Below are 24,454 nucleotides of genomic sequence, written 5' to 3'. Positions count from 1 at the left end.
TAGTCAGATTCTTCAATAGTACAAAATACACGGAAAATATGTCATGATTTATTTCAAAGGCCTTAGCTTGTATATTTGCGTCAGAAGTCAACGCAAGACACGATACAATCTGATATGTCGTTGGGCTAGGAATGTGCATACTTCAACTATAATAGGCATAAACCAACGTGGTTAAAAGACAGAAGTATCAACAATAATATAACAGGGGCAGCAACATTCGCCAGAAATTAAAAAGAATTCCTCCGTTGAAGGTATCGTGTTCTTTTTCAAAGTCTAAAGTTTATTCGGGAAATGCGCGGCATCTAGCAGGGTTGTTTCTGATTGCCCGGAGTTTTGTCACAGTAACTTCAAACAGGTGCACAACAGGCGCATGAATTGCCCTCCACAGCTAATGTCTTGTAATCTTTGTTTCGCATCGAACGGATCACAAGCAGATTCACCTTGATCATTTCGATGATATATGTACACCAACATTGGATCTGTAGACAATTGCGAAAAAAAATCATCAAAAAACGTCAATGTCCGAACAAACTAATGAGCTAGTCTAATTAAAGATGCTGACTACGTTATACATGTACATGGATCATCTGGAATCAATGATGCAGTCCTTTATTGTTCAATTCGGGACATGAGCTGTAACTTTTGACTATTTTTTCAGTATTTTAGTTCTGTAAATCTACTATAGTTTCTCATCCTAATACCTGTGCTGTGCTAATTTAAAGTGTCCATTACTCTGCTTGTCAACACACCCAGTACATGTGTAATGACCATTGTTGTTGTTGATAAATGATTTTAGTACGGACTTGAATACAGCATTCAACAATAATGCCTGATTATATCCATTTAGACTGCATCGACAAGACATGCACTTGGTATTTATTCCATCATAGCCAAGGGATTAACACCAGAAACTGGAGTCAAAACGGAGAAAAATACTGAAAAAAGCTAAATGGGACAGCTAGTGGAGCTTTAATACACAATCCGATGGCAAGCATTTTGTTGTACAAATGAACCTGTAGCTGAAGAGTGTAACTCCAAAGTTTTCATTTGGTAAGAAGCAGTATATTTTATCGGCAGAAATATTTACAGCTAATAAGACCAATATTTCCACGTGTCACATATCCACGTGCCAGAGGAATGCAGACAACTTTGATGTCGGAGCTTCCTGACAATGAGATTAAGTGCGGCGCAGGTGCAAAGACAAATTTGTCTTCACAAACGTTGCGCCTACGCTCTGGCTGTCTGGTAATGATTGGCTAGGCTCGCAGATGCGTTACAGTGATAAGCACATGGCAGAACGAGACAAGAAACACTCGAAAATTTGGGGCCTAAAGGACTCTTCCAAGATTTCAGTCATTCATAGAAGTTTGGGTGTGTTTATGATCGTCTTATGTAAAACAGTATATAGCTTCGTGAACGTTACATAACTACTTTGTACAGTCAGAAAAAAACTAACTGTATCGTCTTCAGAGCACAATACGGACTCCACTCCATGATAGCGTTACATGTAAATGATCAAAGTTTGCCGATCGAATACTAAATGCAGCATGGAACATGAAAACCGTCACAAAGAACATTACTTTTATAACACAACGACTTGTCGTCTTCCTTTAATGTAGAATGTGCCTCGTCGGGACAGATACTTTTTCAATCCTTTTCTGATCTACCACTTGTGGGAGTTCATTTTAAGCTCTTGGTGTAAGAAAACTTTTGACACTCCTAGTTTTTCGAAAATCGAAATTTTTATCTTTCTTCATAGAGTTAACACGGAGTCGGCGGCCATTTTGAATTTCAGATATCGGTAGATCTTGGCTAATTAGTTTCTCTAGAACCAAAATTTGCACGGTGACCCCATTGAGCTTAAAAACGAGCTCCATCTGTACCAATTTTTATTCGTGATTTTGAAAGAGGATATTGAACGATTCCTTGAGAAAGTTTTAGCAAATGTTTAAAGCCCCTGTAACTGTAGCTCTTGAAATTGGTCGACCTAAAAAGGCTTTCTTTTTTCTCTGTGTTTCTTTAAATTCTACAGATTTATAGGATATAGTCTTTTACTACTGAAAAATTGGACAAATACATTTAAATTGTAACCGTTATTTTGATTTCCATCCATTTTTAAAAATTGGTGATATTACAAAGAAAAGAGCCTATGGTGTCCCAGTGGAAAACGTTCAGCACTATGCATTTTATTGAACTACTCTGTTGTTTCTTTGAATATTTCAGTGCACATATGCACTGCGTGCTGTGTTTTTGCTTTATTTGCTTGAGGGCGCAATTTTATGTTTGGGCAAACATTTATTATTGATCTTGCTCAAATTGCACATGTAGTCCCGTTGGACAGTTTATTCTTCCTGTATAAACCGCCCTTAATGAGTACATTCCAATGAAATTGCTTTAATTTGGAAGTAAAATAACAAAACTAATGCGAAAAAGATACAGCTATCGGGCCTTTAAGCCTTTTATTTTCGAGGCGCACACCGGTACATGATAATCGATGTCAAGAGTCAATATATTTGAAGTTCCAGGATGTAGAGGGTGTAGATCATACCAGTACATGATAATCGATGTCAGAATCAATATATTTGAAGTTCCAGGATGTAGAGGGTGTCGATCTTGTTTACAGATTGAGCCTATTGAACTGGAAGGCGACCTGTGAATACTACGTGTCTACTATGTAGGTTTATATACACATAAATATATATGTGACAGAACCACAATTTTTTAAAATTCTTTTCACTGTCTTTGTGTTATGTAATCTGAGACTCCGATGTTGTCTGATACGTAAATTTTTTTTAAATCGTTTGAAGCCAAAATGTCATTGCTAAGTACGTCAATTAATCGGTTCGGCTGCTCTCAACAGTTGCAGCCAACGAACAATGTACTTTTAAAGGGGTCTTTAATATCACAAGATATATTGTGCATGACAAGTAATGTGAACTGACTAATTTCAAGTCATGAGGTAATTAATTAGCTGTGCACAATTTGCCCTCCCGCACTCAAACTTCATTTTTTTCCACTCCCCACTTATTTTTGCCTGTTTCCCCTCACCACTGTCAATTTTTGAAGCTCCCTTGCCCTGGGGCGAAAAGCTTGCCAATTTTCCATGCCCTGCAAAAAATTCCCCTGAAAATTTTGTCATTCCATTCTCCTGCAGACATGAAGCTACCATACCCTGAGATGAAAAAACCTGTCGATTTTCCCCTGCCCTGTGAAAAGAAAATTCCCCTGAAAATTAACAGAACACGTTGAGCGTAGGAAACACAAATCGTTGTGCGGACTCGTACACACTGTATCGAGAAAAAACCTATCGTTACCGTTCCGTGCATTTTCATCGACGGGAAATGTGATAAAGACGATATAAGAGTGTTCAAACAGTCAGTGTATGGATGAGGTTTTTTTTTCAGTTGGAGACCGGCAACACTGTTGACTGTGGCACAGCGATTAATATCGTATTCGATTACATTGTTGCAAAATCTATCGAATAAGAACGTTTTAATGAATGCAGGTGGCGTTATTTTCTATCATCCGAAGTGGTTTCCTTATCACCTAATCACATTGTAATTCCAAGCCATTTTGAAATTCATTGTAATTATTAGAGTTCTAGATTCTTATCCAAACTGCAAGTTCCCAGGAGTCATTTGAAATAAACATCTCATTTCAGCCGAAGTTCAATAACCCACTCAGCGATGTGTAGGTAGCTGTGTACACCAAAATGTTTCACGCTCTTTTTGTTTTGTTTTTGTTTCACAGTTTGGTCCATTTGGCCACAAACCATAGTTGATACACAATTTGTTATTCTGAACTCCGTTGTGCTAATATTTATGAATAAATATTTTAATCCTCAGCTCAAGGCCATGTGTTAACCACTTCGTGCTTAAGGTTATATTTTGTAGTCGTACTAAATGTTAGGGGTCGGATGTTAGAGCGGCTATGCTGGGGGTGGTGATTGTGTATTCGTGATTTCATAGCGACATAATTACCGCTAGTAGGTATGCTGCTACAGAACGAGGCTTGGTTGGATTTCCACACCTCCAAACCTTCGTTTAGAGGAGGGGAGAAGGGTTGAGGCCAAAGACAATTAGTTGCGTTTACCGTGCGCATGCTTCAATTATTCATGGCCTCTTAGAATACGCAATCCCTTTCCCTTTAAATCAGTACATGTACAAGCAGATAACCTCTGTCGTAGATATGATGTTAAAGTTTGGTTCACATGGTTAGACATGCGCAAAGCACTTATTTGTTCTCTTGTCTTTCAATATCAAGTTCCATTGGCAATCGATTGGAGATTTTTTTAAATTCTTGTTCCTTTTGATTTGTTTCTTTGATTGAATGAAACTTACATGTCATTTAAATTGAATTGAAAGTTGGGTAACTTTGCAATTGGTTTTAACGTCCATAATTTCCTCTCTCGCAAAAGGAAAGACAGTAGAAGATACCTGTACATTCGTAATTAGAATATTAGAATAACTACTTGACCCTACGTAAAAAAAAAAAAAATGAATATTGCTTCGACTGGTGGACATCGCTTATAATGGATGTATTTTCAAATTACATATCGGGGGAAAATGCTGGCAGTGTTTCATGATAGCACGACTAATAGGTTATGCCTATGCAATGCTAACAGGGCTTATGTTTTCAAATTTCCGAATTCAGTAAAAGAATTTGTAAGGTCAAGGTCATTTTAATGAGTCCTTAAAAAGATAAATTGCCTTCTTCATATGAAAAGTGATACTTAGATAGATGCCCTCCGATGAATTTTCCACCGGTCACTACCGTTATTTACGATAATTGGTGAATGATAGCACAGGCAAAAGCCAATCATTGATCAAGCTCAAGTTTGCATGAGCAGAGACTTTAGTAACGATAAATGAGGAGGATAATTAAAACTCTATTTCTTTGACCTGATTTCGCTCATGCTATAATATGACTCACATCATACGCCAGCTGCTGTCTGAGTAATCCTGCAATGTCGCTGAGGTAACTGGCTACCTCCACCACCAGAACCGATAAAAGGATGGCGAATACTGGGAAATCGTTCAAGGCGTCATTTTATATAGAACCAATTTAACTTGATTCTCTTATTAACTTTTCGTCATTCCCATTGTTTTAGCGATAAACTTTTATCGGTCACGGGGTTGTCTCGGAAGTGGTCACAACAGCATGCTCACTTTTCTAACCAATTAATAGAATGCCATTACTTGGTAGAGTAAACAGCAGAGTAGGGGAATTTATAGCTTCACTAATTATGTTTTCCACATTAAACCGAACCTGTATTACCAGTTTGTTCATGAAGGGTTGAATTCAAAAAATTATAATGACTTTAGTAAAAGACGTCACACAAAAGGAAAGATACAGAGGATATTCAAAATATCACAGTCCAAACGGTAAGCAGAACACACCATACTTCCTACGCTATATAGAGATGGCAGGATTAAGGATGCCTTTGCCGACTAACAATTGCAGGCATCGACATTTACGCTCTCGAATCTTGCCGAATCTTGCTTTTATGGTCACACTTCTCTAAAGAAGGAAAGTGTAAGTTCCCGCCCGACTTTAAATATTTTCTTAAGGAATATAATGGAAACATGCACATTTTAGGCCTTGTGTTTTGTGAAGCAGTACACTTCTCCGAGGATGAAGGCTATAACCACTATAAAGAGTAGTATCCTCTAGATACAGCAGCATATTATTGTGATATTTCCACAGTGCCTAAACAAATTGTATAAATTGTATAGTTCTATAACATATTGACAAATCGTCATTTTGTGTTTCAACACTAAGTGCAATATTAGGACCCCTATGTCATACTCCATAACCGTAGTATAACCTTAGTAAGTGTCAACTAACCGTATATTTATAACACACATGAAGTAAATATGTAAGTGTCGTTAAAACCAATTTTGTCACTCAGTGTCTGTGACAGCATTCTTCTGCCATGCTTTTTCTGGAATTGCGAGGCTCAGACCGGGTTACCGATTGAAAGACAGACACTATCTCTAGTCAGGTCCGCTGTTCTATTTATACCATTGAAAGGGGACAAGTTACCAGACTACACTTTATAGGGCAGCAGATCGATGCTCACACATGCGTAAAAGATAGACAGAGATACAGATACTAAAAGGTATCACATATGCCAATGCTGAAATGAAGGAACGAAAGCAAAAATAAACAAAAGGACACAATAGTTGAGTTCTCCCTAAGATCTTCCTCCACAGCTCAATTTAAGAAACCTTTAGTGAAAAAAATGAAGTAGATTTTTTTCAATCAAAGGTATAATTATAACAAGCTATATAATGAGCCTTAACGCAAAGTATGTCATTGTGGTTGTAATGACCATTAATCGTTTACTAAGTGAATTTCTGAGTGACCAAACTAAAAGAAAAGGAAGAGAGCCTCTATACTATACTACGGTGTCAACACAAAATTTAGACTGCTAGTAAATCACACGAAACATTTCCTCATTCAAACATTGTCATATATTCCCCGTTGAAATTATTTACTATGTTGGAAAACATTGGCTCTTATCAGACGCAACAAATGTTATAATGGTCGATGATTCACTATAGATTTTGATTACGGGACACGCATTTTGAGTTGATAACGATATTACAAACCTATAATATTTTATTCCTGAATATGAAAGAGATATAATGGCATGTGATTAATACTTCTTTTTTTACTATCAAAAGAAAATTGAGTGATAAAACGTGAGCATAGTATACGGATATATGTAAGATGTATCAGTTTACTAAATAGACTTTGAAAATATCACGATCAAAGCAGCCATCGCACATTTACTGTTCATTATTTCCATGTTAATCCCAGTTGAATTTGCGAATATTAGGTTAAGTTTTACTTTCTAAATCGTGTTAGGCGCGATACAATCATAATGTCATCCATATTTCCAGCAGGATAAAAATCTAGTAAACTAGGCCGAAGAATAGCTAATATGAGTGCCAAAACTTTCATGAGAGAGGAGAGAGAGAGAGAGAGAGAGAGAGAGAGAGAGAGGCAGATAGACTTAGACAGAAAGACATAGACAGACAGACAGACAAGTAACAGACAGAAACAGAGAGAGATGTAACATAAACGGTGCATTTCAAAACAGCTTGAAATTACAAGGTGCTTTGTGTTTAAGAAAAACACATTTCCCAGCGACAACGATAGTTTTTCCTCGGTGAAGTATGTACGGGTCGGTACAACGATTGATATTTCCTACACTGTATTTGTTCTGTAAATGAGTACAGTGGACGTCGTATTGGGTTACATTGTTGCAAAATTTATCAAAGGAGAACGTTTGCAACGGATGCAGGTGGCGTTATTATCTATCGTCAGAAACGTTTTTCTTTCACCCAAGGACGTTGTAATTCCCAGCTATTTCGAAAGTCACTATATGTATTATAATATTCCATTGATACCTTAAGCTATATATCAAATATCCACTCATATTATGCATAATCCTTTCCTATTTTGCACATCCGCTTGTACATTTAATAGCAGACATTCAGAAAAACTATTGACACATTGTTAGTTTTGGTGTCCCAAAACTAGAATTAAAAATTTAATATATGACCAATTGATATCGCCCTTTGCCTACGGTGTTGCTTAAAATGTCTGTTGGGAATAAGGGTATCTCGAGAACTACGATGCTAAACTAGTTTTCGTGTTGGACCGCGTGCACGCGTGACTTTGTTGCAGTGACTATATCTCATAATTTTATTTATGATGTCACTTCACATTAAATGTCTGTATCGATCGGTATTATATTTGAGAACACCGATTTCGTTGGTTTTCATTTTTAAAATAAATTTTGGGCACCTCATAAAATGAAAGTTGTTATGAAATTATTACCACCACTCAGGCATTTGAAAAACTGTTCCCCTGAATGGAATAGTTATTGCAGTTTAGTCATAGTCTACAGCCTGAATCAATCAATGGCTGGCAACTAGGCACTGTTTAAGGTAATATATATTATTAGCTCTTGCTACACTAACATAGCCGAGTGTTGCAGTGACCATGATACAACGCAGGCAGAATTTACCACATTGAGGTAGAATGCGCCTCGATGACATATATTCGGACCTAAAAACATTAATAATTTTTTTTAGCCAACAGCCTCTGGGGCTTATTATGGAGTTTATGGAGGAAATAAAATTTTCACCGGTCTACTTTTGAAAATTGGGAATTTTATTTCCACCAATAGGGATGGGGACATTTTGAATTTCAATAATGTTAAATGTTGGGCAATTTGTTTCTTAAGTGATAAAATTTGCAGAGTGACCCTTACTTGTTCTCCTTGATTTTGAAAGAGAGTGATTTGAAAGGTCTGCTTTCGTTGAGATATTATTTTTCATGACATAGTGACACTGTGGAAACGAAACAAAAACTGTAAAAAATAGCAGTACATACATCCGGCTTTTCCAGAAGAGAAGTCGATACCGGAATGGGAAGATAAATATAACATGTCATATCAAGGTTTATAATTAAACATGGGGTGAGGTTCCTCCTAGCTTGATCATTCCAAATGTATATAAAAGTATACGTTTTAATTTTCAGCGGCTAATTCTTGGACTGTCTTAGGAGGAACGTATTTCATCCCGTTGCGGAATTACAGATCAGATTAGATAAGACATTTGCCATTTGGTAAGCACTAAAATGGGTCATGGCCCTGTTAATGTAAATCACCGTTCTTCGTGATTTCTTTGTAATGTAATATGGTGCATTTGACAACAACACAATAATATGCAAAGTTTAGTTTATTCTATGATGTTTAGTTCCCTTCAAAAGCCCTACCGAAAGAAATTTTCTTTATATGATTAACACTTAGCTTATCGATAACTGTTCAAGACTAGCTTGTACAATTTTTGATGCGGTAAATATGATTTGGTCTTGTGCCTATCGGTAACTTTTAACAGATACAAACTTAAAGTCAGCAGTTTAATTTGCTCTGTACATTTTCACTGCAATTCCTACACCTAATAAGACACGAAGATTAAAATATGACAAACATTTTAAGTGTTTCCCGTACTTCGCAACATTTACGGGAACATGTGAACAGCAATAATGCCCTTAAAAAGCTAAAAGTAATCTTATTTATGTAGTAATATTTTCTTTGTATACAAGAACTTTGAAAGCGAATAGAAACTTCGATAGAAGGTATTGGGACTTTCTGCAAGATGTCGTCGGTATACATGAACAAATTAGAGGTTCGTAGTTTTTAAAGTTAACAGCAGTTATTTAATAAATTTCAACAAGCCGCCTATTAAGTGGCTGGCTACGCACCAGCTAATTCGCAGCTCAGAAACCTGTAATTATGTTTACAATTTTGTCAGCCTGTTTAAGAGCTCGTCAGGTCATAAACACACTGACGGAAGTGGAAAGTAATGGTCGAACCATAAACGGGCTTGTTAATCACAAATTGATTCAATGCATTGTTTGTTTTACGTCACTGATGATATGATATATTTTTCTGTAAATAAATGCTTAGCAAATGGTATACCTTATGGGATGAAGGATGAAGACATGTTTAAGTCGTTGCTGGCTCTTGGCAATCGTGCAGCAGGAGCTGCATGAACAATTTTTGTAGGATCCGCCACGTCGGGCTCCGGAAAGGGGTGGCATGAAGCCTGCCTTAAGTAGGGGGTGGGTGTTTTGAACCAACTTACTCTCTGTAGAGAGTGTGGGTATGACATCGAAAAAGGGAAAGCTTGGATGAGAAAACAAAGTGAGATGATGAGGCAGAGAAAACGGGATATGATGGTTTGAGAGATCAAGCTGCTTTTTGGAAGGAGTTATGGCGTTTTCTTAACTTCGATTACCTTTGAAATTTATATTAAATAAAACGTTTCTATTAAATATATATTTCCTAATACACATTAACTATGACTGACAACATTTAGGACCCGGTCAGTTGGGTGGCCTTGCCTCCACTGCACGGGTCATGCAATTAAGAACTAACTGCGTAGTTAACGGACGGATGTTGCCAAAAAGCAATCTTCTCCTGATCCTCTCGGTGCAGACCCCAAAGCTTTTTTGAATGGTGTTCGACCTGATATCAGCCAGAGACTCACAGAAGAGGTCCGGAACTTGGGGGCGTGTAGTTCCGATTGGCACTGATGGTCCGCCTACGGCTACAGAAACCAGATGGTGATGCAGGGTACTCAGACCTGCATTCCACCACATGCAGAGGCTATCCTACAGGCCAGTGAGATTGATAAGGTGCAAGAAAATGCCATCCCTCTCTCGTGGAAAAGCTAGAAAAGTGGACATAGAAGGGATTAGGCTGGGTCAGCAACCTCCTGGTTGGACATCGCTCGGTATCAGTCATTGGGAGGCAGTTCCTACATATCTCTACCACAGGCATTCATCAACTTGAGAAAACCTAGATGACGACTGACATCCGCTGGGCCTTCCAATCGGCTTTGTTTCCTACAAAGAAGGACCCTCAAACGCCCACCAAATACCCTACCAAGACGGCGTGGATCCAACCTTCAGAGGGATCAAAGCCCCCACTCCACTCTCCCAGATAGGTAAGGTTCACAAACAGGGATGCCTTTACTCCCGGCTGGGACAAAGGCGTCATTGTACTTCAAATCAGTAAGCAGCCCACAGGAATGCCCTTGATAAACATGCTGTTGATCGAGGCACCTGGGAAATTTTACTACACCAGGGTTGAAGACCAGGCAAAGAATGGACACTGCAGACACTACTTTGTATGCTGCCTCTATGGGTCACATGTAAGGACCATCTGCAGGGCCATGTGCCCGGGAAGACAGCAGTGAGGGTAAAGATGACAGAAGAGGGCAAAAAGAGGCTTGCCTTCATGAACCACAACAAGCAACTTCCCGTGCCCTTGTGATCTACGCCGCCTGTAACATCCGGGTGACCAATCATCGTAAAGCCTGCAGCTTCTTCCACATTGCACTTGCATCCACATCATGCACTGCAATGGTGCGACACCCCCATGGTGTACAGAGGACCCAACCTGGCAGAGTATTTCCTCGGAATGGTCAAATAACAGGGTTACTGGATCAAGGTATTCCCGGCCGACCCATAACCTTGCGGATGGCTGGGAAGCAGTCATCAAGAGGACTAAGGGCATGAAAAAGTGTGCTGATGTAGCTCATCTGCCATGAGCAGTGCAAAGAGGCCCTCTTAGCAGTAGGACTTTCTGCCACAGCATGGACATGTTCCACTCCATGGGCAACTGTATCTACGGGCGGCAACCCTTCGACAGTAAGCTCAGCTCACCGGAAACAGGTTGGACACCCTCGCCAACGGTCATGTGAGAGCTGCCTAAGTGGCTTTCCTGAAAAAGGTGCACTGCTCTGCTCGTGGCAGATGAGCCATGTCAGCACAATTTTTCATGTCATTGGCCCTGTAAACGAAGGAGGGCCAATACTATTCTTTCGACATACATGTGGTTCAGCACACGTATAAAATAACGTAATAATTATACGGACTCACTGTTTGAATACATTTGATTGTATTGGAAGTGTCATTGTCCAGTTAACACTGAACAAAGATTGATCTAAGAGGGAATATGCCTTGGATAGTTGGAGCATATGCGTGATTTCATAGCGACATAATTACATAATTTCTAGTTCCATCAGCAAGCAATTGGAGAGTTTTTGAAGTTCTTGTTTTTGAACTTCTTGTTTCTTTTGATTGAATTGAACATATATTTAATTTAAATTTATTGGCATTTAATTTATTATTCATAAGTAATAATTATGCTATCTAACTGTTTATGCTTCCATAACTTCCTCTCTCACAGAACGAAAGACATCCGAAGGTACATGTAATGTCATGATTAGAATGTTAAAAATTAATAGTTTAATTTTGTGTCCGCTCACAGTTGTTGACATGACATATAATGGTGTATTTTCAATTTATCATATCGGGGGAAATGCTGGCAGCGTTTCATACGAATAATAGCCTATGCCAATGCAATGCTGACGGGGCGTACTTTTTCAAGTTTCAAAAAACAGTATAATGATTAGCATATTGAAAATCATTTTAATAAATACTTTAAAAGGTAAATTGCCTTCGTCATTTGAAAGGTGATACTTTGATAGATGCCCGTTGACGAATTTTCTCTCCAGTTACCACACATTATTTACGATAATTCGTTAAAGATTGAACAGGCAAGACCAAACGCTAATCAATCTTAAGTTTGAAATTAGTAGAGACTTGAGATGACGATAAATGTGGAGAATAATTAAAACTCTTTCTCCTTCCTATGCTGTCATATGACTCACCTCAAACGCCAGCTGCTGTCTGAGTAATCTTGCAATATCGCGGAGGTAACTGAGCTACTTTCACCACAAGAACCGATAAAAGGATAACAAATCATACAAAGCGTCAATTTATATAAAGGCAATTTAACTTGATTCTATTATTAACTTCTCGTCATTCCCATTGTTTTTCGCGATAAACGTTTATCGGTCATGGGGCTTGTTTCGGAAGTGCTCATAACAACATGCACACATTTCTAACCCAGGAGTAGAATGCAATTACTTGGTAGATAAATAGCAAAGTAGGGGACTTCATAGCTCCACTATATTAGGTTTCCCACACTAACCGAATTAGTATTACTGTTTTTTTCATGAAGGGTTGAATTCAAGAAATTATAATGACATTATTAAGACGTCACACAAAAGGAAAGATACAGAGGATATTCAAAAAATCACAGTCCAAACGGTAAGCAGAGCATACCATACATTCCTACGCCATATAGACATGACAGGTTTAAGGGTGCCTTTGCGAACTTACTATCGGGGCCATCGACGTTTACGCTCTCAAATCTTGGTTCCCGCCCGACTTTAAATATTTTCTTAAGGAATATAATGGAAACATGCACATTTTAAGCCTTTGTTTTGTCAAGCATACACTTCTCCGAGGATGAAGGTTACAACAACTCTACAGAGTAGTATCCTCTAGATACGGCAGCATATTACTTTGATATTTCCTCAGTTCCTGAACGAATTGTATATATACCGTGTTTTAGTTCTATAACATATTGACATATTGTCATTTTGTATTTCAACACTGAGTGTACTATTAGGACCCCTATGTCATACTCCATAACCGTAGTATAACCTTAGTAAGTTTCAACTATCCTTACATTGATAACACACATGAAGTTAATATGTACCTATCGTTAGTTTAGTGCTAGAAATGTTGTATAAATGGTGTTAAAGGGCCATTATTTGTAACGTTTGACCATTTTTTACATCGGAAAATTCCATGTTGGAGGCTCATATATATTGCAAAATTTTGTTGTACGAAGAAACAAACATGATTAGTGATGTTATAGCCTCATAAACTGCTATGTTTGTTCAAACGTGTTGCCTTCCGAGCTCGTTTGTTGACGTCTGGCATGCTCAGCGTGTTGGGGAGAACGCAGATATGGTGACTGCCGCGATCACGCGAGATGTACAAGTTCACGTTTATTGCGGGATCAAAACAACATTGCGTCGTGGATTGCCAGACATCTGGCTACGCAACATGCTCGGACAATGGACTACGACGTAAGTACCGGGCATAAGTAATGAATATTTATTTTGAAATTGCTGTAAATGGCTCGCGCAGGTGCAGAAGAATGCCTACGTTGCAATCCGCGTGTCAACAGAGTTTGTATTTCTGTCCGGACAAAAATGAAATTTTCGTTGTAAGATCACATGTTATTTAGTTGTAGGGCACGTAATGTTTCCGAATAATATGCGATTCTCTGTTATTTGACAAGGCTATTCACATGAGCCAGTGATCATTTCAATCAAAACTAACGGAAAAATCGCCAGAAGATACAGCTAATGGAACTTAACTTCTTAAAACCATCTTTGTTACATAGTGACTGTGATAGCGTTCTTCTACCATGCGTTTTGTTGAATTGCGAGGCTCAGACCGGGTTACCGATTGATAGTCAGGTCTCCTGCCTTATTTCTACCGCTGCCTGCGCTGTTGAAGAAACCAGGAATCCTATTTTCGTGAGAAGCGCATCAAGCGATAGAAATGGGGCAGGGGACCAGATTGCATTTTACGGGGGAGCATCTCGATGCTCAAACATGCATGAAAGATAGACAGAGATGCAAATAACCAAAGGTATCACATATGACAATGCGGAAATGACGTAACGAAAGCAAAAATAAACCCAAAGACACAATAATTTTGAAAATTGATTTCTCCTTACGATCTTCCACCACATGCAGCTCAATTCAAGAAGCCCTTCGTAAAAAAAGTGAAATAGGTTGTTTCGATCAAAGGTAAAGTGATTATCATGAGCTCGATTGTTAACCACCACGCAAAGTATGTCAATGTGGTTTTAATGACCATTTACCAAATAAACTTCTGGGTAGCCAAGCTATAAGGAAAGGAAGAGAACCTCTATACTATATTACGGTGTCCACACAAACTTTCGGCATCTAGTAAATCACACGAAACATTTCCCCTTTCAAACATTTTCATATAACTCCCTGTTGAAACATTGGCTCTTATCAGATGCAACAAACGTTTATAATGGTCCATGATTCATAATATATTTTGATTACGGGATACACATTTTGAGTTGATAACGTTACATAATTATAAACTTATAATATTTTATTCCTAAAAATTGTATGAGATATCATGATATGTCTTTAATAGTTGTTTTGTTACTAACAAAAAAGGTTGATTTGAGTGATAAAATTTGTGTTTGATGTATCGATATACAGTATTAGATCACGAAAATAGCCATCACATATTTTCTGTTCATTATTTTCATATAAATCCCAGTTGAATTTACGAATAATGGGTCAAATTTTACTTTCAAAAACGTGTTAGCATGTTACGGCCATAATGTCATCCATATTTCCAGCAGGAGGATGAAAATATAGTAACCTAGGCCGAAAATATAGCTAATATTGAATGCAAAAAACTTTAATATGAGACAGACAGACAGACAGACAGACAGAGACAGGCAGGCAGAGAGAGACAGAGATAGAGAAAAAGAGCGATGTAACATGTCATTATTATCAGATTTCGTTGATACTTTGAAATATACATCAAATACCCACTCATATTACGCTCAACCATTCCAATTTTAGCAGAAATATACGCATGTACATTTAATTGTAAATATTGAGAGAAACTATTGAAACATTGTAAGTTTTCGGTGTTCCCGGATTAGAACTACAAATTTAAGACATGACGAAATTGATATCGCTCTTCGCCTACAGTGTTGCTGAAAATGTCTATGAAGAATAAGGTTATCTTGAGTACCACGACAGCAAACTAGTTTTTCGTGTGGGACCACGTGCACGTGTGACGTTGTTGCAGTGACGACATTTTATATTTTTATTGATGATGTCACTTCACATGAAAATTTCTGTATCAATAGGTATTGTATTTGAAACAATTGATTTCAATGTTTTTCATTTTTTAAATAAATTTGGGCACGAGCATATGATGAAACTGTTATGACCAAGTTATTACAACCACTCCGGCATTTGAAAACTGTTCCCCTGAATCGAGTAGTTATTGCAGTTAAGCCATTGTCCACAGTCCTGAATCAATCAACTGCTGGCAACTAGGCACTGTTTAATTTAACGTATAACGTAAGCTCCTGCTACACTAACATGGCTAGGTGGTGCAGTGACAATGATACAACGCAGGCAGTATTTACTACAATAAGGTAAATGCGCCTCGGTGACAGATATTCGGATTCTCAAACGTTTACAATATTATTAGCCAACCACTTTTGGCCTCATTTTGGAGTTTATGGAGTAATGAAATTTTTCACCTGCCTAGTTTTTGTGAAAATCGAAAATATTATGTCCGCCAATAGAGATACCATAGGGATGGGGGCCTTGTTGAATTACAAATATTTGTAACTATGGACAGTATGTTTCCCTAGTGCTAAAATTTACACTGTGTTCCTCAATTGTTGTTCTTGATTTTCAAATAGAATGATTCAGAAGTCTTCTTTCGCTCTGATATTATTTTTCATTACATAGTGACTCTCTGAAAACGAAACCGAAACTTTAAAAGGGGGCAGTGGATACATTCGGCCTTTCCAGAAGTATAAGTCATTATTGGAATGGGAAGCAAAATATAACACGTCAAGCAGGGTTCAATAATTTACCATGGGGAGATTCCTCCTAGCTTGAGCATTCAAAATATATATATAAGTATAAAATTTTTAATTTTAAGTAGCTAATCCTAGGACTGTCTTAGTAAGTGTCAGAAACGATGCCTCTACCCGTACATGGCTATCTACTATGCAGCAGTTACAGGAGATTGAAGGGCAACCACATTTGGTTTGGCGCTACTGAAGAAACGTTTGATGCATCATAACGCGTGGACTACCATGTTGTCCACTGAAATATAATGAAACGTGTTTCACCAAGGCTGCGGAATTACGTGTCAGATTTGATAAGACATTTGCCGTTTGGTAAGCACTAAAATGGGGATTGGCCCTGTCAAGATGAATCATCGCACTTCGTGATTTCTTTGTATAATACGTAATGATACTATTTGACAACCACGCAGTAATATGAAAGTGTTATTTATTCCATGATGTTTAATGCTTGTGAAAAACCCTACCAAAAGAAATTTCCTTTGTATCATTGATATATAGTTTGCGGACAATTTTTCAAGACTAGTCTGTACAATTTTCGATAGGGTAAATATGATTGGTCTAATGACTATCGATAACTTTTGACAGATACTGACTTAAAGTCAGCAGTTTAATTTGCCCGGTATATTTCACTGCAATGCCTACACTTAATAAGACAGGAAGGTCAAAGTATGACAAACGTTTTAAGTGTACGTTTTGCCGTAGTGCACAACATTCACGGGAAAAGTTAAACAACAACAATGCACTTAAAAATCTGAAACCGGTCTTCCTTTACTATGGTAAATTTTCGTTGAATGCAACAACTCTGGAAGCAAAAAGAAACTTTGATACAAGGTATTGCGACTTTCAACAAAGCTAGGTCACTATCGATAGGTGAGATAAAATATAACATGTGTAATAGCAGCGGTACAGTTCTACTTGACTAGTGAGGTGATACCCTGAACGATTGACATTGTAACGATCCAACAATTATATGAGTATGTAATGGTTCCATCATGCCAAACATAACTTACATACACGTATACTATTTAATATTGACCGGGCAATCTACGGAATGTCTAAATAGTTGCTGTCAACTAATTTCCTGCAAAGTATTTCTGGTATGTCCTTAGCCAGGCAGATACCATTTGAGTAGTCTGGTTCCCTGCCCCATTTCCGTGGCTAGCTGAACTGTGCTCATGAAAAGGGTTTGGTATGAAGAAGCCATTTTGAAGATTCAATTTATTTGGTTTCTCACTGTGTATAAAATCAAGATATAAAAATGGCTGTCCTCGAGACATCAACGCCGATAAGTCAACCAGAGCAGCATGCTTTGTGTTTGTGGAGAGTTAAGCACAAATGTCCTCTGGGGTAGGCAAACATTGACAGTACCACTTACAGCACATGATGTCTAAAACAGATGATTGATTATACATTAAAGAGGGTGTTCTTCGCACTCCATTATTTGAGCTAAAGCATTTCAAGGTGGCAATTTTATCTCGAATGGATCAGTGATGTGGCCTTTGTTCGGATTCAGCAACACTTTTTGCTTATAGAATTCTGACACAGAGGGCGCTGTATAATTCAATCCCAGGATTCTTTGTGTATGTCCTCGTTCATATGTTTACCAATAATCTTAAGAGTGTAACTGCATCTGCTCACAATGTCCAAAAAAGGAAAAAACTAACGTTATCAATACGAACGCTATTTTCTGCTGGCGGCGAGCTTTTGCAAAATTAACTGAATTTATATTTATTCTTCCTTTCACTTTTATAATTTATTTTGCGTCTCAAAATCTACAAATGATTCTGTAGAACGATAAACGAATTGGCAACCAGTCAGCATAATTTGTCTTTCACTCCCGGAACTGTTCCTGATACAGCGCTTGTCATTGTTTCCATCCTAGAGCCACAAGTGTGCAAAACATTTCCATCTCAATGCAATTATCAATCTTGACCAGCGATATAAAACTATTTAAATTCTTTTGTCTGTGATACAGTCTACTAGAGACATAAAACGACATGAGGGGAACGCTCCATTAACTTGGACGTACCCGAGTAACCCGAGTTGGTTATCAGAGGATTAATCGCTATGTCAACATATGCGAACAGATTATCTTTTAGTGTAAACAAAACATTAGCACTGCCGGAACTACTTTTAGCATGGCCCATGCCGTGACGGCTCTTGTCCGGCACTAATGATTCCGACCGGCGTTAAAAGTGCCGTCCAGCACTTGCTGTTACTTTGAAGTCATCATTTAGTTCATAAAATTGCATGAAGAGTTACAAAAACGATGGTACTATAGAATCCCTTTCAAATAAAATGCTGTTTAAACAATACTAGCAGTTAATTAACGTATGCTGATTTTGCATACGAAAAGCTATTTTTGTATGAGAAGTACGGTAGCGAAAATCAGTACAACAAAACAGGACTTCAGCACAACAAAACAGGACTTTTACTAAAACGTACTCTTTCAATTTCAGTTCAACCATTGCGGAAAGGTGCATGCAATGTAATGAAAGTCACGAGCAAACTTTGGTGTCAACGGATCCAGTCTTTGAATTATCAATGAACACTCACTTATTTTTCTGGTCAAAAGCCAAAGGCTACTTGTCCATCGCAACAAGCCTCTCTGTTTGAATGTGTGTTCATTTTTAGCCGGATGCAGGCCAAATTGACCGGCTACTTCCGTATTTTGGCCAGCTACTTTTCAGCAATGTTTCGCTCTCGCCCCGAAATTCTGGTTTTGATAATGATATTTTGATGTTTGTTGTCTTGCAAGCCGGAGATAACATTTAAGAAGTGCCTATGTGGCTATATGTAATCTAGCAATTTACGCGGTGAACTTGTTGCTATCTAGTATCAGCCTGTAGTACCGCGATCTGCGAATGTGTACTGTACTGGGAATCGCTCTCGAGGTCATCCTTGCTTTCCCGACTACAGCCCGAATTATTTCGACGTGAACTCACATCGGGTGCAGCTTACCATTGGACTGACGTTACGCCCACCAATAGCCGGCCATTTCCGAATAAAGCCGACGTTTGTTTCTCTCAAACGCGAAAGAGAAGAAAGTCTCAAACGCGGAAGAGAAAGTCGACGCTTCAGAACTTTTGTTTTCTGCGTAAGAGTAGGGCCTTGTCTGATGGGTAGGTTTTTGATCAAATGTAAAGCGACCTAAAGTTACTGAGTCTCATTTTTCATACTTTTTAAACGCCACGTCAATCCATCCATAGTCGATCATAGATCTACATCGCGTTTTGTGGAGGGGCCGTGGTTAAGCGGAAGGGAAAGTCTACGCGGGAGTCTACGCTTGAAAACTTTGATTTTCTGCGTAAGAGTAGGACTTTGTCTGTTGGTTGCCGGAGGTTTTAGATCAAATCTAAATAAACAAACAATTACTTGGTCTCATTTTTCGTACTTTTGAAACGCTACGTCGATCACAGTGTCAACTTTCAGGTCGACCACAGTCCCTCTATCCACCGGTCTGGAAACGCCTATTGTAAAAGGTGTCAATCACCTGGATCGCACAGCCAAACCGCGATACGAGGGGCAGTCACGTGATAATGCGTAGCTTATGTTTGTCCTGCATGCCACAGTCCCCGATTGTGTGTACGCTTTTCTCGAATTTTCGCTGTTTTTGGCTCTATTAAGTGTTCTCTGCGTCTATCTACGACACGAAGACAGAAATTATCATATCCTGAAACCGGTGTTTGTTTTTCGTGATCCTTCTCCCATCGTAAATGATGATAGTGTGCGATAATTTCTGGGGTTGATCGCTGCGAGTGTGTTGACGCATGGATGTCTATTTTTTACATCCATGGTTGACGTAGCACAAGCAACGGCTGGAATCACACCGGAAAATTTGTCGTCGCTTTCTCTTGCAATGCTAATATTCAGTGCCTCCAAATATGATCTAATTATGTTTTCTGTGTAATATTCTGTGAAATCGTGTCTGTTAACTGAGCAGAATAGGAAAGACAACTGCAGAAATGCATGGATAGAGGGACTGTGGTCGACCGTGATTAGGTGTAAGCTTACTGTGTCACAATCGACTAGTCGACTGCAAGTTGTGTTGTACACATACGGTGTCGTACAGGTTGACGTTGGGTGTCGTCAATTTGGAATTTTATCAAACATGAACACTGGAATTTAGCTCTCTTTTTCAATTATATTCAACATCACCAAAAATCAATGGTAAGCTCGCGAATTCGTTTTATTGTGAAATTAATACCGTGAATTAAATCACTGAAATTGTGCCGTCCGCCGACCGGCGTCGTTAACTGCCTCTACTATATCTCCTTTCTTATAATATGTACGAGTGGCCATACTATTTACAGACGGATCCGGCTAGCAATTCATTGACTTAAATTCGCTCTATAGGAGATGTAACGTCACAGGATACGCGAAGCTCTTGGAGTCCTTACTCACTCGTTACGTTGTTTACAAGTGCAAGAAAAATCTCGTGAAAAGAACGTTCCATGCTGTTCTGATTACATTTGCATATATGATCAATGCGCGTTACTGAAGTGAAGCGTCTGAAAATAGGAAACTTGAATGAAAGTGAACGAAGAACGATATTTTGTTTCACCATATTTCTAAAACTTAGTTTAGAGCCTAAATTAAAGAATAATAGATTACTTGCAATGAAAAAAGGGCAGTTCACTTTTTCCTGTCAACATAGTTCCATGTGCAAGCATATGTGTGTGCCCGTGGTACTGAGTGAGTCGTTACAGCCCTGACGTTCCTATTATAGCACCAGCTCGATAAGATAATCGCAACAATGGAAAATTAACACCTTGGGGATTAAAAGTCTTCTGTTTGTCACCCGAGTTGGCAGGCAGCAACTCGGGTTTCAGGTACCATCAAAGTTAATGGAGCCTTCCCCTAATGATAAACGTTTCGACCCCTTGACTTTTTAGTTCATGATTTAATGGTCCCGCATGTGTCTAGCTCCTCTACAAAATTTATTCGGTGATCATTCAAAGGTAACGTCATATATGATATATTTTGTTAGTAAAGCTTTTAATTTTTGTTAGTGGGTGTTAGCTTAATGGGACAAAGTCGGCCATTTTTCATGAATTTTGGTTGATACGAGATACTACTTATATTGTTTGACATGTTGAAAGACACTGAATGAATGGGTGACCATGCATATATTCGACCCCGGTTTTAGACACGACACATGAAACCATCGCGAAAATGAATTAATGGTAATGACCATTAATTCATTTTTGCGATGGTTTCATTTAATTTGTTTAAAACTGAGGTCGAATATATGCATGGTCACCCATTCATTCAGTATCTTTCAACATGTCAAACAATATAAGTAGTATCTTGCATCAAACAAAATTCATGAAAAATGGCCGACTTTGTCCCTTTAAAGTGTTGTATTTGATCTTCTGTGATTGCAAACACTAATGTTGAATGAAGTGCCAAGCTAACTTTGTAAATAATAACATGAAGATCAAATACACAGCGTATCATCTGGTGTACAATGTTCCGATTTTTTGTGGTCGGTAATGTCATTGACTGTCATTAATTAGTAATTTACAAACATATTACTGAAACTGCATTTGATTGTTTGAAATGCTCACCAGTAACGTTAGCGTTCGTATCCCATAATGAGGAACGTGTCGTCCTACTTGTATTCACAAAAAGCAGAAGTGACTGGTTAAATATTCTATCTTACCATCCCCAACATAAACAAAATTACGTACTTATCGTGGTGATGGAATAAATCAAAATAATTATATAGGAGGTTTTATCGGATCTATCGATTGATATAAAACTTTTTGTAAGACTTTGTTCATCAGCAGTAAGAAGTTATATTTTTACACCAAACCCTATTAGCATGACTCCGATTTCTACATGAATTCCACTCAGTATCACAGGTGATTGATTCAATTCAATTCAATTCAATTCAATAGAACTTTATTTATCCCAACACGGGCAATTAAAAAGCGTGGCTCAAATACAACATCAAATATATAATACAAATTTTTACAAAATGGTAGGAGACGCAGGACTATACAAAAAACAGTTTAGGAATCATTTAAAAGCCGCACAGCGTTTGGAAGAATGACAACTTGCGCCGGTTTGACCTGCAAGCCGGGTATCTAAAACGCCGACCAGAGGGAAGTGTGTCGAACTCTGCTGATAAAATGTCATCACTAGACAAAAGAATTGAGCGGGCTTTCCTGAGTACTTGCTGATTATAAAACGTAGAAAGACTTCTCTGGGGTATACCAATTAGTTTTTGAGCTAAGTGAAACAATTCTATCAAGTGAAGTTTTGTTTTTAACAGACAGATTTTGATACCAACAAATGAATGAAAATGAGATAACGCTTTCAATGTAAGATTTATAAGATTGATTGAGCTTGTACAAACCTTTTAACCCCAAATAAATTTTGAACTCTTATATATTTTCATGTCTTCAAAAACTGCAGACGTCTCGTACGGGGGTACATTTGCATCATACTTCGAACCATTTTTTTTCGCTTTTATCTTTTGAATTCAAAGCCAAATGCTCTGTGAAAGCTTGAACTTCAAATGATTACTCATTGAATTCAATGTTCTTGTTGCTGAAAGGAATGTCCAGAATTATTTTAAAGGACACCTTCAAACATCTTGCTTTTATAATTAGCAATATTATACGTCCATGATGGTCAGATAAAGCTTTTCTGTCGAAGCCCATTGTTCAAACAATGCTTCGGTTTCATCAAGTATAGATCTCAAGATTTCAATCAGTACTAGAAATACACGAAGACAAAAATGTCGAGGATAATTCAAAAATGTTACATTTAACCACACTCCCTCCCGGGGGATTGTGATTTCACCATTAATTTCCGCTTCTATATTCCCGATGGAATATATCATTTAATAACTCACCTCAAAGGACTGTAGATCTAGTTGTAGAAGAATGTAGAAGCGACTTGCTAGTGTCACGGTCAGCATATGCTGGGGAAATTGAATAAAGCAGTGTTTTATACATATTTATTGTGTCAGCCTAGATGCTATTATTAAGTCCTAGTCATATATTCTCCTATTGTTTTCCCAGCCAGAGTTCATAGGTCACTAGACTCCTATGGCAGCTGTTCAGAATTACCTGAATTGTCAACAAAAAACAGAATAGCGTTATACTGTGATGTCAATTGCTATAACGGAGACCGATAATCACGTGGCAACGCTATTGTTTGTCCGATTACTATTCTATTATTAAGTACTTGTCATTTATTCTCATATTGTTTTTCTAGCCAGAGTTCATAGTTCACTGGACTCCTACGCAGTTCTTCACAGTCACCTGAATTATCAACAAGGCAAAACAGAATCGTGTCACTACACTGTGATGTCAATTGCTGTAACGGAGACCAATAATCATTTGGCAAAACTACCATTTGTCTGATCACTATTCCTCGGCGCTGGGTCCAGTAATTTTGAATTCCAGAACTAATTAACACTCGAATAAGGCATTAAATGAACGTGATGCTAAAACCTCATTATAAAATCAAGAGATATTAGCGTTTCTTTTATGGTTAACGAATTGCGAGACATTTTCAGTGAGCTTTAGAACGCAGTTGATTGGCAAACCATCGAGGACGTCGATGTTTATGGTCACCGACCGGACCATCCTTACAATTCCCTACTGAAATATGACTTTGGCATGAGCTAGTGGTTTAAATTACGCGGTTGGATTCTTTAATGTTTACATAATGTCCGATTATTTAGGAAACTTTCGTGAAAAATTACCAACGGCTCGCTGCTTACGCGTGTGTGAAAGAGGAAGACTTACCCAGGAACCTGTACACACGAAGAAGCGAAAACTGATAAAAAATTCGAGGACAGAATATACTCGCAAAAGAAACTTAACCTCGCAATGTTTAGCAGAAAAAAAGATTGAAATAAAACTCGCTCTGCAGCAATCGAAGTCACCACAAGCCCTTCCTAAAAATAGCCAAGTAGTTTTATATCGTGTCGGTACAAATGATCATGAATCTATTATTTATCATCACATAAAGCTTGTCCATTTATTGCATTTTAGATTAATTGTTAATTGTTTTGCTGACATTTCAAACTAAGAACAAATATGTCAATACTATGTCACCAGCACTCATAATAAACTGTTAGTGAACCATGTGACATGGTATCTCTCTTTTCAAAAAGGGTAATGTGATTGAAACCAATCAGCTGGAAGTGACGTTTACATAGCGATTAGTCATTAGTTAAAATAACTTTTATCTTTGTAATAAATGTGAAATATTTTCATTAATCGTGAGAAATCGTTTTAACAGATATCATATCACAAGGAACATCACAAGAACGTTAATTTGCGTAATGCAATAGAATAGAGTTCAGCTACC

At 38.0% G+C, this 24,454-nt stretch overlaps 1 long non-coding RNA gene across 1 annotated transcript in view; it reads right to left on the bottom strand.

The window, feature by feature from the left end:
- LOC139119648 (uncharacterized) overlaps positions 1-23,071 on the bottom strand; it is a 62,776-nt gene extending 39,705 nt beyond the window's left edge. Inside the window, exons 1-2 of the long non-coding RNA XR_011548967.1 lie at positions 22,986-23,071; positions 12,261-12,493 (exon numbers count right to left, since the gene is read on the bottom strand). This is a non-coding gene — a long non-coding RNA (uncharacterized lncRNA). The remainder of the gene's footprint in view (positions 1-12,260; positions 12,494-22,985) is intronic.
- Between the last annotated feature and the right edge of the window lie 1,383 nt (positions 23,072-24,454).

Source organism: Ptychodera flava, chromosome 2 (genome assembly GCF_041260155.1).
Source record: "Ptychodera flava strain L36383 chromosome 2, AS_Pfla_20210202, whole genome shotgun sequence".
Lineage (NCBI taxonomy): Eukaryota > Metazoa > Hemichordata > Enteropneusta > Ptychoderidae > Ptychodera > Ptychodera flava.
This window is presented reverse-complemented; position numbering and strand designations above follow the sequence as displayed.